This window comes from Sorex fumeus, unplaced genomic scaffold (assembly GCF_029834395.1).
Source record: "Sorex fumeus unplaced genomic scaffold, SorFum_2.1 ptg000051l, whole genome shotgun sequence".
Classification (NCBI taxonomy): domain Eukaryota; kingdom Metazoa; phylum Chordata; class Mammalia; order Eulipotyphla; family Soricidae; genus Sorex; species Sorex fumeus.
This window is the reverse complement of record NW_026606108.1, coordinates 3,966,503-3,979,193: the sequence shown is the minus strand read 5'-3', so window position 1 is coordinate 3,979,193 and position 12,691 is coordinate 3,966,503. Positions and strand designations below refer to the sequence as shown.

At 46.2% G+C, this 12,691-nt stretch overlaps 1 pseudogene; it reads left to right on the top strand.

The window, feature by feature from the left end:
- Positions 1 to 2,578: 2,578 nt before the first annotated feature.
- On the top strand, positions 2,579 to 2,702 carry LOC130033195 (uncharacterized; annotated as a pseudogene).
- Positions 2,703 to 12,691: the final 9,989 nt, after the last annotated feature.

Here is a 12,691-nt window from a genome sequence, read left to right as displayed (position 1 = left end):
GCAGCTGTGTTCTTTTCCAATCCACATTACACTGACTCCTGTGTAAGTCCAATGTGATGACATCAAGCTAAATGTGCTCTCAGAATTTGAGCAAGGAATACTTCGGATTCTACTTAACAGCAACAGTAGAACTCTAGATCTGTATCACTTAGTCTATAGCTTTCAAAAACACCCCAAAGTAGAAATACTTTCATAGATTAGTTGTCAATCAGTCCTTTACATCTATAAATTAGTCATGTATCTTGACATCTAGAATGCCCGTGATTTATAAGCACTCTGAAATACTTTGAGTATTAAAATAAGGTCAACTTCTTTTTCAGAAAAATTGGTTGCAAGACACAGAGGTAATTTAAGTTTGTGAAATCAAATATTGATTCCAAATGAGTTCCAATTAGACAAAATTAATGGAGAAATTTTTGTCTGGTTTTCTTTATTATAACTTGTTTTTGTTAAGTCCTGAAATAGTCACATCTCTCTTCTCAATTCATTTCTTTCATTTTACTTCTTTATCTGCTCTTGTGGCAATCACAACAGCATCAGTTAAATTGCAGGAAGTCAGTCCATCTTTTCTTCTAGATTCCTATGGTCTCTTCAAAGATCAACAATTTCAAGAACCAAAACCAACAAACACAACAGAAAAATTCTAGTTTTGCTTTTTATTAAATTTTTTTTATTAATGTAGGAATACTGCTATTTACTCAGGTATTGATTAAGCTGTTTAAATTGGGCACTTTTCTTTTTTAGTTGAATCACAATGAGATACAGTCACAAAGCTTTCATGTTCGAGATTCAACCATAAAATGATTGAACACCCATCCCACCACCAGTGTACACTTTTCACCGTATCCCCAGAATATCCCCCCCCCCGCCCCCATCCCAGTCCTCAGCCTACCTCCATGGTAAGCAGTTTCCCCAACACCCTCTCTCTACCTCTGGGCACCATGCCCTGCTTGAATTTCCCCACCACCATTCAAGCCGGCCTTCCAGGGGCAGACAACAGATTATTTATTGTCCATTACTCATTTTGAATATTTTGGGTGCTGGGCTCTTCTGGAATCCTAGATTGCAAATGGCTGGGTTAGAGAGACATCCCTGTAGGGCACTAATCCATCCTGGGACTCAATTGGGTGTCTCTGGACCAAGGTCATTGTTGTGCTAAGATGGCGCCCAGAGGCACATTGTGGGTGTGACAGCCAGACCCATGAGCAGGTGGGGAGCTGGGAAGAAACAGAATTTCCGCTGCCATCCTGCATGAAGATCCAGTCCTGAAACCCATTAACCTTAGCCCTGCCCATGGAAGCTCTTGGTCGCTGAGATTCCATCTGTAGTAAGTGTGGAGACTGCACCTGCTCTATTTGGGGTGCCCCAGTGAAATTGGCCAAGTATGGGGCCCGGAGAGATCTCTGGCACTGTGGTGTCTTCTGGGACTTGCCACTGCGTCTCTGGACCAGGGCTTTTATTGCACTAAGGTGGCGCCCAGAGGCACATTGTGGGCTGACAGGCCTAAGAGCTGGTGAGGAGTCGGGGAGGGACAGCCTGGCACCTCTGCCACCATGCAGCATGGACATTTAGTTCTGGAACCCGCATACCTGGGCCTTGCTTGTGGAAGCTCTTGGTCACCGGGATTCCATCTGGAGTAGGTGGGGAAACTGTACCTGCTCTATCTGGGATGTCCCAGTGAAATTGGCTCTGTATGGCACCCAGAGAGATCTCCAACTCTGTGATGTCTTCCCGGACTCGCTGCAGTATCTCTGACTTTTGATCTCTTTCGAGATTTATTTATGGGTCTCTGAAACAAAGCCAGTAATAGAGTTTACAGGGTGGTGCTAGAGTTGGCTTGTGGGGGTGACTGTCAGTGCTTCCATGTGTATTGGGATGTTGGGGGAGGTAGCCCACCTCAACTTCGTGAAAGCCTGGAGATTTCATTCACAAAATCCCCATACCCGAATTTTCAGCAGATTATATCTTGGTGAAGTCCATCTTGAGATGGTGGAGTCAGGTTGGGGATATGGTGGCAATTTTGGATTGTGGAAGCAAGCGGCTGCTGGGAGCTCTGCTTGGGCAGGCACAGGCCAACCTTCCCCCCTCTGATTTATCCTGGTCTGTTAAGCCATGCACAGGTCTGAGATAAAATGTGACTTTTGGTCTCTTTTGAAATTTATCTGTGGTCTCTGAGATAAGGCCAATAAACAAGCTTAGATAGCCGAGCCAGAGGTGGTTTGTGGCCACGGCTCCCACACACCTAACTTTTGGCCTTTTCTTGGTAAATTTGGTCCCAAGTTGTTGGGGTCTGGCCAAAGGCACAGCGGCAACTTTGGGGTGTTAGTAAGTCTGAAGACACCAATCAAACAAGGTAAGGTAAGGTAAAGGCCCTCCCGTTGATCGTCGATTTGCTCGAGCGGGCCCAGTAACGTCTCCATTGGAGACTTTGTTGTTACTGTGTCTGGCATATCCAATACTCTCGGTAGCTTGCCGGGCTCTCCGAGAGGGGCGGAGGAATCGAACTCGGGTCGGCCATGTTGGCCGCTTGTAAGGCGAACGCCCTACCCGCAGTGCTATCGCTCCAGCCAATCAATCAATCGCTTCTCGGCCTTTTGGCTAAGATCAAGTGTAGTATCTGTTCTTATCAGTTTAATATCTGATACGTCCTCTATCCGAAGACAATCAAACAAGGTCTGATTTTTAAATGTCTTAAAAGATATGGTCTAAAAACGAGTCAGTAATTTTCTATTTTCTATCTAGCCAACAGTAGTGAAGGCAACTTGCAAAAATACGACTAAGGTCCTGTCTTTTTCCTGTGTCCTTCAAAAGAGTGATACTATTTATTTATATCTTTTTTTATTGAATCATCATGAGATACAGTCACAAAGCTTTCATGTTTGAGTTTTGGTCATACAATGGTCAAACATCCATCTCTACACTGGTGCATTCTCCACCACCAATGTTCCCAGTATGTCACCCCTTTCCAACCCTCCCCAAGCCTCTATGGCAGACAATTTCCCCCATAATCTCTCTCTACTTTTGGGCATTATGGTTTTCAATAAAGATACTGAGTAAGCTCAGGGATCACTCCTGGTGGTACTCCGGGACCATATGGGATGCTGGTGATTGAACAGTTAAGCCACATGCAAGACAAGCACCCTACCTGCTGTACTAATTCCAGCCCCTCAGGGGCTATCACATTTGGTACTTTATCTACTTTCAGCACATATCTCCCAGCCCAAACGATTCCTCCAACCATCACTGACTTTGTGATCCCTTCTCTATTCCAGCTGCCTTCTCCCCCAGCTCATGAGACAGGCAATATGGAGCAATATTCCTGGCCCTTGTGTCTACTGTCCTTGGGTGTCAGTCTCATATTATATTATTTTATATTCCTCAAAAGAATGCAGTCATTCTATGTCTGTCCTTATCTTTCTGACTTCTTTCACTTAGCATAATATTCTCCATGACCATCCACTTATAAGCAAATTTCATGACTTAATCTTTCTTAACAGCTGCATAGTCTTCCATTGTGTAGATGTACTAAAATTTTTTAACCAATCATCTGTTCTTGGGCACTCTGGTTGTTTACAGATTCTGGCTATTGTGAACAATGGTGCAATGAACATACAGGCGCAGATGTCATTTATATTGTGCTTTTTCATGCCTTAGGGATATATTCCCAGAAATGGTATTATGGGGTCATATGGAAGCTCAATTTCTAGTTTCTGAAGGAATTCTCATATTGTTTTCCCAAAAGGCTGGACTAGTGGGTATTCCCACCAACAGTGAAAGAGCGTCCCTTTTCCCCCACATCCATGCCAACAGTGGTTGCTTTTGTTCTTTTGAATATGTACCAGTCTCTGTGGCGTGAGATGATAACTCATTGTTGTTCTGATTTGCATCTCCCTGATGATTAGTGATGTATAACATTTTTTCATGTGCCTTTTGTATTTGTATTTCTTCTTTGAGGAAACTTCTGTTTATTTCTTCTCCCCATTTTTTGATGGGGTTGGAGGTTTCCTTCTTGTACAATTCTACTAATGTCTTGTATTTATTTCTTTATTAATGTAGACAAAGCTACAACTGTTGATGCAATTCTAAGATCGAAATTGATTAGACAACAAAGTTTCAATATTAATATAGATAAGCTTAGCACTCAAATTTTAAAATGTGAGCATGGTATCTCACCACTGGTTTTTTATGTCCTTATTTAAGGATTACTGAATTTTTTCAGCTAGTTAACCCTTCTGTGTTATTTTTGTTTATTGAGTTTAGTTGGCTTCTATGTTACTTTCCCACCTAATTTGGTGTGCCCCAACCAGAATTTCAGTATTGAGGAATTTGTGGATTTGGTTTTTGTTTGTTTACAACTTGTGTTTGTTTTGATTTTTGGGTGCCACATCCAGCGGTGCTCAGGTCTTACTCCTGGTGGTACTCCAGGACAATATGAGATGTTGGTGATTGAATACAGCTTATCCACTTACAAGACAAGCACCATACCTGCTGTGCTAATTCCAGCCCCTCAGTATTGAGGAATCTGGAATTGTCAAATGGCTGTGTATGTGACTGGGTGGTCCATAGACTCCAGAATATGTGGTTTTGGCCCATAAGTAGACATGGCGGTGCATGGAGGTGGGCGTGGCTGCTGGGGATTCTGGAAATACGGGATCAGGTAGCAGATTGCCCACTCCCACTCTGAGAAGACCCTAGAGTTCTCAGTCTGGTCACCAGGTACCTGAAATATTTTGCAGTTTGGCATCTTTACAGAATTATTAGAGAATCCATGTAGTTGAGCCTTTGGTGTGGCTGCAGAGGTGGGCTGTGGGTATGGCTTCTAGGTTGTCTGCAGGGTGGGGACTCAGCGCCCTCCCCCCATCAAGGGCACCTCAGAGTTTTCAACCAGGGTAACTAGTGTCCATGAATTTTAGTGGCTTGGCTTGCATCCCCTCAGACATTTGGTGAATCAGTAGACAAGGGCTGGTGGGTGAGTCAACCTGCCAACAACACCCTTAATGAAACATATACCCTTAATGTTTTCAGAAAACTGAAGTTATCACACTGGAATATGGCGGATCTGGGTGGAGGAGGCCCAGTCCCAATCCGAGCAGGCTTGGAGATCTACGCCCCGGGTCCCGCACACCTGGGTTCCTCTGCTGGTTCCTTTATGCATGAGGCTCGTCCGAACGTGTGGAGAGTGGACTTAAGCATGGCTGTGGCTGGAACCAGAGGTCTTCAGCTGCCGGGGCTCTACTCGAGGTGGGGAGGGAAACTCAACCCACTCTCCGACTTCTTATTATCTAGTTCTTACTCTGACGAATCTGGCAGGCTACCAAATGTATCCTGCCCACACAGCAGAGTCTGGCAAACTCCCCCGTGGCGTATTCAATATGCCAAAAACTAGTAACAATGATGGGTCTCATTTTCCTGACCCTGAAAGAGCCTCGAATGTGGTACTTTCTAAAATCTTAGGGCTAGGATGAAGGAGACGTTACTGGTGCCTGCTCGAGGAAATTGATAAACAACAGGATGACAGTGATACAGTGGTACAGTGAAGTTATCAAAAACTTTCACTAAGAAAGCCTCAAAGTCCTAAAAAATTGCTGGGGAGAGAGTTCAGAGGGCTGGAGAGCAGGCTTGGAATGCACATGGCCCCAAGTTTAATCCTTTCACCACATGGCCCTGAGTGCTGCCTTGGGTTAGCCCAATGGCCCCCAACAGCTGGGGCATGAGCAGTGAAACTTCCAGTCTGAGCAACTGTGTGGAGCTTGGTCAGAGGCAGCCCCTAGACTCTCCAAACACTGTTTGAGAGTCAGAAGAATTCAAGAACTTCTGGGTGTTGTTCTGGTGGCCCCAGTCCACTGGGCTTGAACAATATCTCCTCCTTGCACTGAGCCTTGAACTTTCGGACAATGTTTGCTGGCCCTCACTGGTAATGGTCTCCAGGCCCTCTGATGAGTATTTTGGAAGTATCTTCAGAAAAAATAAATCCAAGATAAGCTTTCCCCTTTATGTTTTAGCAGTGTTGTGTAAAATGTAGGTGGGGAGTACTTCAAACAAGGGCTTTTCCCATTATTTTGGTGAGAAGTTTGTCAATGGAATAGAACATTCCACATTGACATTTGTGACATCTGCCCAACATGAAGATAGATGTGAAAGTCTAATTTGCATTTGTTTGAGGTTTAATCAAACTCTTGTTTCATGTGGCTTCATCAAATGTTTCACAGGAACCAAGAAGGTGAGTAGAAGCCTCATTTTTCAAATTTCCATCTCTAAGAGCTTCGTGTGTCAGGAGGTACCCCTTCCTTGTAGGGATGTACAAAGCACAACAAATGGTCACACTATAGAAGGTCAGTGCCACAAGGGTACAGGCAGTGTAGTTCTTATTGGACTTCTCCTGTTGGTTTGGCTAAAGCACACTTTGGTCATGACTCGTGATGTAGTGTGGATTTCGTCATTTTAGAGCACAATCAGGACAATGATAGGACAATGTGTATTTTGTACACCAATGCTAATTCAGGGGATGCAACTTTCAACAGAGCACTGGTATTTTTGAGAGGAATAGAGGATAGAAAGGAAAGTGTGTGTGTGTGTGTGTGTGTGTGTGTGTGTGTGTGTGTGGAGGGGGAGGGGCTCTGCTTCTGATTCATTTATAAGCTCTTGTTGGTCTTGTTTCCTATTTAGGAGGTTCCTTATCAATGCAGCAAATATGTACTAACCCAGACGAGACAGCTGGACCAGATTCTTTCATTATAGCCCTCAGAACTCTTTTATTACAGCTACTCACACTGATAGTGCCTTGATCTCAGATTTCTCGGCTCCAGAGCTGTTAGGGTGTAGATTTCTGTGCTTCAGCTTGTGTGCTTTGAATCTGAAAACCGAGAAACCCAAACACAAATCCTATTACTTCTTCCACTGTACCTGATCTCCAATTACCTTCCATACCTCACACAGTATCTTCTAAGTTGTTTTATTGACCGTAGAATTGAGTTGTATGTGCCCTTCATATGTCCTTAAAATACATACTCATGTATCCATCTCTTCAGAGAACTTAGGAACACACTGGATTTGCTATTGAAATTGTTTTCAGTTTTCTCAGAAAACATATTCACAATATTTATCAAGGCAAGAATTGAACTGGCGAGGACTGATGCAAAACAGAACTGTTAATCCATGGGTAAAATCAAATCTGGACTAACCTCATGATTACAACATGCTTCAGTTGTACATTTCCAGTACATGTCTTGAAAGCAGCCAATACTTCATTATGGAGCAATGTGAATCATGGTCACTAACATCAGAGGCCATAGGAAACAAATACTTGCAAACATGGATAGAAAGCAGATTATTTATGCTGTATCGATTTGATACATAAATGCATCTAGCCTGTGCTAGGGGGCTTCCAGATGGCTTCAATAGCCCCCCACCCAGTCATTTCCCACACATGGACAAACTGAGTGCAAAGCCAGGAGTAACCCCTGAACATCTTTGGGTGTGACCCAAAAAAGAAAAAAAATTAAAAATTAAAAAAAAACCCTATCAAATGTACTCTTGGAGTATGGGCGGTATGAGGTATGAGTTGTCACGTGCCATGATTGTGGCTTCATCAAATGTTTCACAGGAACCAAGAAGGTGAGTAGAAGCCTCATTTTTCAAATTTCCATCTCTAAGAGCTTCATGTGTCAGGTGGTACCCCTTGTAGCAATGTACAAAACACAACAAATGGTCATACTCTAGAAGGTCAGTGCCACAAGTATAGGTGTGGTCCAGGAATAGGTTTGTTTGTGGGTGAGACTTGGCGTGAGTGTGTGGAGAGCATCCATGAGCATAGCGGCAGTTGAGTTCTAGAGGTTTTGGCTGCTGGGTCCCCTTGGGGTTGGGAGGGGTCTCATCCGCCCCCCTCTGGGACTCTTTGAATGAAAGAGCCTGATGCAGGGTCCGGTGACATGGTTATTGCATATGTTGTTATGGTCCCTTTCAGGAGAGAAGGACATGTGACTCTGATCGTGACCAATGATGAGATTATCCGGTACCAGCCAGAGGTGGCTTATGGGCATGGCTGCTGAGTTACCAGAAACAGGGGGATATGGGCGAAGGATCCCCATTCCAGGTTCTTATGAACCCAGAATTTTCAGTCACAGAGTCCTGCATACTTGGGTTTTCTGTAGATTCATTTGTGGGTGAGGCTCGGCCTGAGTATTCCATCCTTAATACTTTAAGTATGACTTTAAAATCAGTGTTTCTTTACTTGTCACATTTGGATCCTGTATGTATTTTGTTAAGTTTATTCATAAGTATTTTTTTCGATTTTTGGGCCACACTGACTGTTCTTTGAGCATAGTCCTGGCTCCATGTTCAGGGATAATTCCTGGTGGTTCCAAGGGAACCATATGAAATGACAGAGATTAGACTAGGGTTGGCAGGATGCAAAGCAATTGTTTTAACTCCTGTACTGATTTTTCTACACTGTTAGCATTATATATATGTATATTGAGTTCTAGTTTGTAGTTTCTAATGGCTAATTTCTAATATTTGGAAATATTATTGGTATTTTAGGGACCAAGGTCACCACCAAGTCTGTGGGGGATGTTGGTCCCTCTGATCCCAAATGTACTCATTACTATGGAAGGATTTGACTTTTCAGATATTTTTGGCAAGGATTATTTGAGATTTTCTGCACTGTTGAGTATGTCTTCTTCCAATACCAATCACTTTATTTCTTCATTGTCAAGCTGTATGTGTTCTCTTCTATATCTCATCTTGTTGATGTGGCTAGTACATTCACTGTTGAGTTAGAAATTAATAATCGGTTAAGTATACTGGATTTGAGACTTTCATACAGTTACTAATTCAGATGCACTGTAACACTATAGCACTGTTCTACCATTGTTCATTGATTTGCTCGAGCGGGCACCAGTAACGTCTCCATTGGGAGACTTGTTATTACTGTTACACCAAGGGGAGCTTGCCAGACTCTGCTGTGCAGGTGGGATGCTCTCGGTAGCTTGCAGAAGTACTTCAGCTAGTGTGTGTTGAACAGGCTGTGAACATAGCTTTTGTGACTTATGGTAACAGAAATTACAATCAACAGATGCAAAAGAATATGTTGATATGGGACCAAATCTCAGTTGTTGAACCCAGAGAGTTGGCATGGTGGTTGAGCAACATTTCCAGGGCACGTCTCTCACATTTTTCGTGCAGGATGGCCCTGAAGCTGGACAGACTGTGATTTTATGATTGTGAAGTTTCAGACTTGAAGCCCGCTTGCAGCGCCACCCCCACTCCCTCCACCAGGTGTGCAGACCTCCCCGGGTGGTGACCCATTCCCTGCACATTCCCCAACCCAGAACCCAGATGACAACACCTCCCAGCATCCCTTGGGACCAACAGCGTGGCAGGGGCGTGGCCTCTGGGGGAAGATGCAGTTATTTTCCCCTTTCCCAGCACTCTGGACTCTCTGGACTACATCTCAGTCTCCGTTACCTAATTCTGTGGAGAACATCTGGCTATCTCAAACACATTGGGCCAATAGTCCACTAGCCTATTTCAATCTCACCAAAATGTCAGTGAACACAAGAAGCTGACAAGCCCAGTATAAAAGAACACATCCTCTGAAGCTTCACTAGAGTCCTCATATAAGACACAGAGGAGCACCTAAGAGGAAGGCAGTGTTCTAGAAGGGGTAAAAGGTGATCACCATTGACCGAGCTCATCCAGAATTCCTTCTTTCAGCGAGAGGGGAATAGTGATAGTGAACTGGAAGGTCCTGCCTCAGTACTTTCCATACTACCACCACAACATGAAGAAACAGCGCAGATGCCCAGCACAAGGAGAGGATGAAGAAAAGAGTCCAGAAGCCTCAACAGGGGTACCCACAAATACGATCTCTCTGATAAATAATTCAGACATGAAATGTTGAAGATGTTCAAATACTCAAAGAAACGGTGGGACAAGCATCCAGTACATTAAAGGAGGACATGAAAGAAACAGTCGAATGGACAGGAAAAAATGAGAGCTGAAATAAGAAAGCTACAAACAGAAGTGTCATTAATAAGAGATTTCAGTAAATGAAATAAAAAACTCAGTGGGTGACCTCAACAGTAGAATGGCTACAGTCAAAGACAGAATCAGTGAGCTTGAATATAAGATGAGCTTGCCTGCAGAAAGCTTACAGGCAACAACATACAATGGGAAAAGACCTCAAAATAGCTCCAGGGTGAATCAGAGACCTAGGGGATGAACTCAAGAGGAACAATATAAGAATTATCGGAGTACCAGAAGGACAGGGAGACAACCCCAATGAAAAAACCACAGTTAAAGATACCATTGCCATTCAGCCGAAGAGAAGGACAACATGGAGGGCGGGATCCACAGATCCCAAAGGAAAAAAAAACAGGTTCCAAAAAGAGCCGAGATCATCGGGAAGTCCCAGAGGGGGTAGGTACCGCATCCCGCCTCCCCCAGATGGAAACCCGGTGACCAGAAGCCTCTACAAGCACAGCTCGAGTATGTGGGAACTAGGACTTTTCCTCAAATCTGCCGGGACTACAACTCCCAGGTAACCTCAGATTCCGGAAGTCATGTCCACAGCCCGCCCCCCAGCGCCATCTTTACAGCATTCAGCCGAAGAGAAGGACAACATGGAGGGCGGGATCCACAGATCCCGAAGGAAGAAAAAAAAAACAGGTTCCAAAAAGAGCCGAGATCATCGGGAAGTCCCAGAGGGGGTAGGTACCGCATCCCGCCTCCCCCAGATGGAACCCAGGTGACCAGAAGCCTCTACAAGCACAGCTCGAGTATGCGGCAACTAGGACTTTTCCTCAAATCTGCCGGGACTACAACTCCCAGGTAACCTCAGATTCTGAAAGTCACGCCCACAGCCCGCCCCCCAGCGCCATCTTTACAGCATTCAGCCGAAGAGAAGGACAACATGAAGGGCGGGATCCACAGATCCCGAAGGGGAAAAAAAAAGGTTCCAAAAAGAGCAGAGATCATCGGGAAGTCCGAGATGGGGTAGGTACCGCATCCCGCCTCCCCCAGATGGAACCCCGGTGACCAGAAGCCTCTACAAGCACAGCTCGAGTATGCGGGAACTAGGACTTTTCCTCAAAACCGCGCGGCCGCTCATGTGGCAGCACGACGTCTCTCTATATACAAAGTGATCTATGGGAAGTAAACCACCCAATGTTTCTCTCTGAAAATCATAGTTAAGTTGGGAGCACGGTCACAGCCCCAGAAACACTAGGACTTAATAACCCAGCAGCTTGGAGCAGAAAAGTGAACGGACTATGCATTAATCCAGGCCATCATGTCTGCCAGGAAGGGAAAGCGTGTTGCCCCATTTGCCCTCTCCCCTCTGTAAAGAAAGATGGCAGCCGTATGGGAGCCTTGTGGACAGCAGGTATGAGCCGGGGGTGTGGGGGCGACTAAAACCTCATGGGAAGGGGGGCGTTCCGGTCCGTCCTTCACGCCCTACCAGTTGCCCCCCACGAGCGGCTCCCCAGCACGGCCACAGCCCCAGAAGCACAAGGATTTAATGCAGAACCCAGCAGCTTGGAGCAGAAATGTGAACGGACAATGCGTTAATTCAGGCCATCAAGTCTGCCGGAGGGGAAAGGGTGTTGCCCCATTCGCCCTCTCTTCCCTGGAAAGAAGGATGGCGGCCGCATGGGAGTCTTGTGGACAGCAGGTATGAGCCGGGGGTGTGGGGGCGACTAAAATCTCATGGGAAGCGGGGCGTTCCGGTCCGTCCTTCACGCCCTACCGAGGCCACCAGTTGCCCCCCACGAGCGGCTCTCCAGCACGGACACAGCCCCAGAAACACAAGGATTTAATGCAGAACCCAGCAGCTTGGAGCAGAAAAGTGAACGGACTATGCGTTAATCCAGGCCATCAAGTCTGCTGGAGGGGAAAGGGTGTTGGTCCCTTTCGCCCTCCTCCCTCTGGAAAGAAAGATGGCGGCCACATGGGAGCCTTGTGGACAGCAGGTATGAGCCAGGGGTGTGGGCGCGACTAAAACCTCATGGGAAGGGGGGCGTTCCGGTCCGTCCTTCACGCCCTACCGAGGTCACCAGTTGCCCCCCGCGAGCGGCTCTCCAGCATGGCCACAGCCCCAGAAGCACAAGGACTTAATGCAGAACCCAGCAGCTTGGAGCAGAAAAGTGAACGGACTATGCGTTAATCCAGGCCATAATGTCTGCCCGAAGTTGAAAGGGTGTTGGTCCCTTCCGCCCTCCTCACTCTGGAAAGAAAGATGGCGGCCACATGGGAGCCTTGCGGACAGCAGGTATGAGCCGGGGGTGTGGGGGCGACTAAAACTTCATGGGAAGTGGGGCATTCCGGTCCATCCTTCACGCCCTACTGAGGTCACCAGTTGCCCCCCGCGAGCGGCTCTCCAGCACGGCCACGGACCCAGAAGCCCAAGGACTTAATGCAGAACCCGGCAGCTTGGAGCAGAAAAGTGAATGGACTATGCATTAATCCAGGCCATCAGGTCTGTCCGGAGGGGAAAGGGTGTTGCCCGAGTCGCCTTCTCCTCTCCGGAAAGAAAGATGGCGGCCGCATGGGAGCCTTGTGGACAGCAGGTATGAGCCGGGGGAGTGGGGGCGACTAAAACCTCATGGGAAGGGGGGCGTTTCGGTCCGCCCTTCACACCCTACCGAGGTCACCAGTTGCCCCCCACGAGCGGCTCTCCAGCACGGCCACAGCC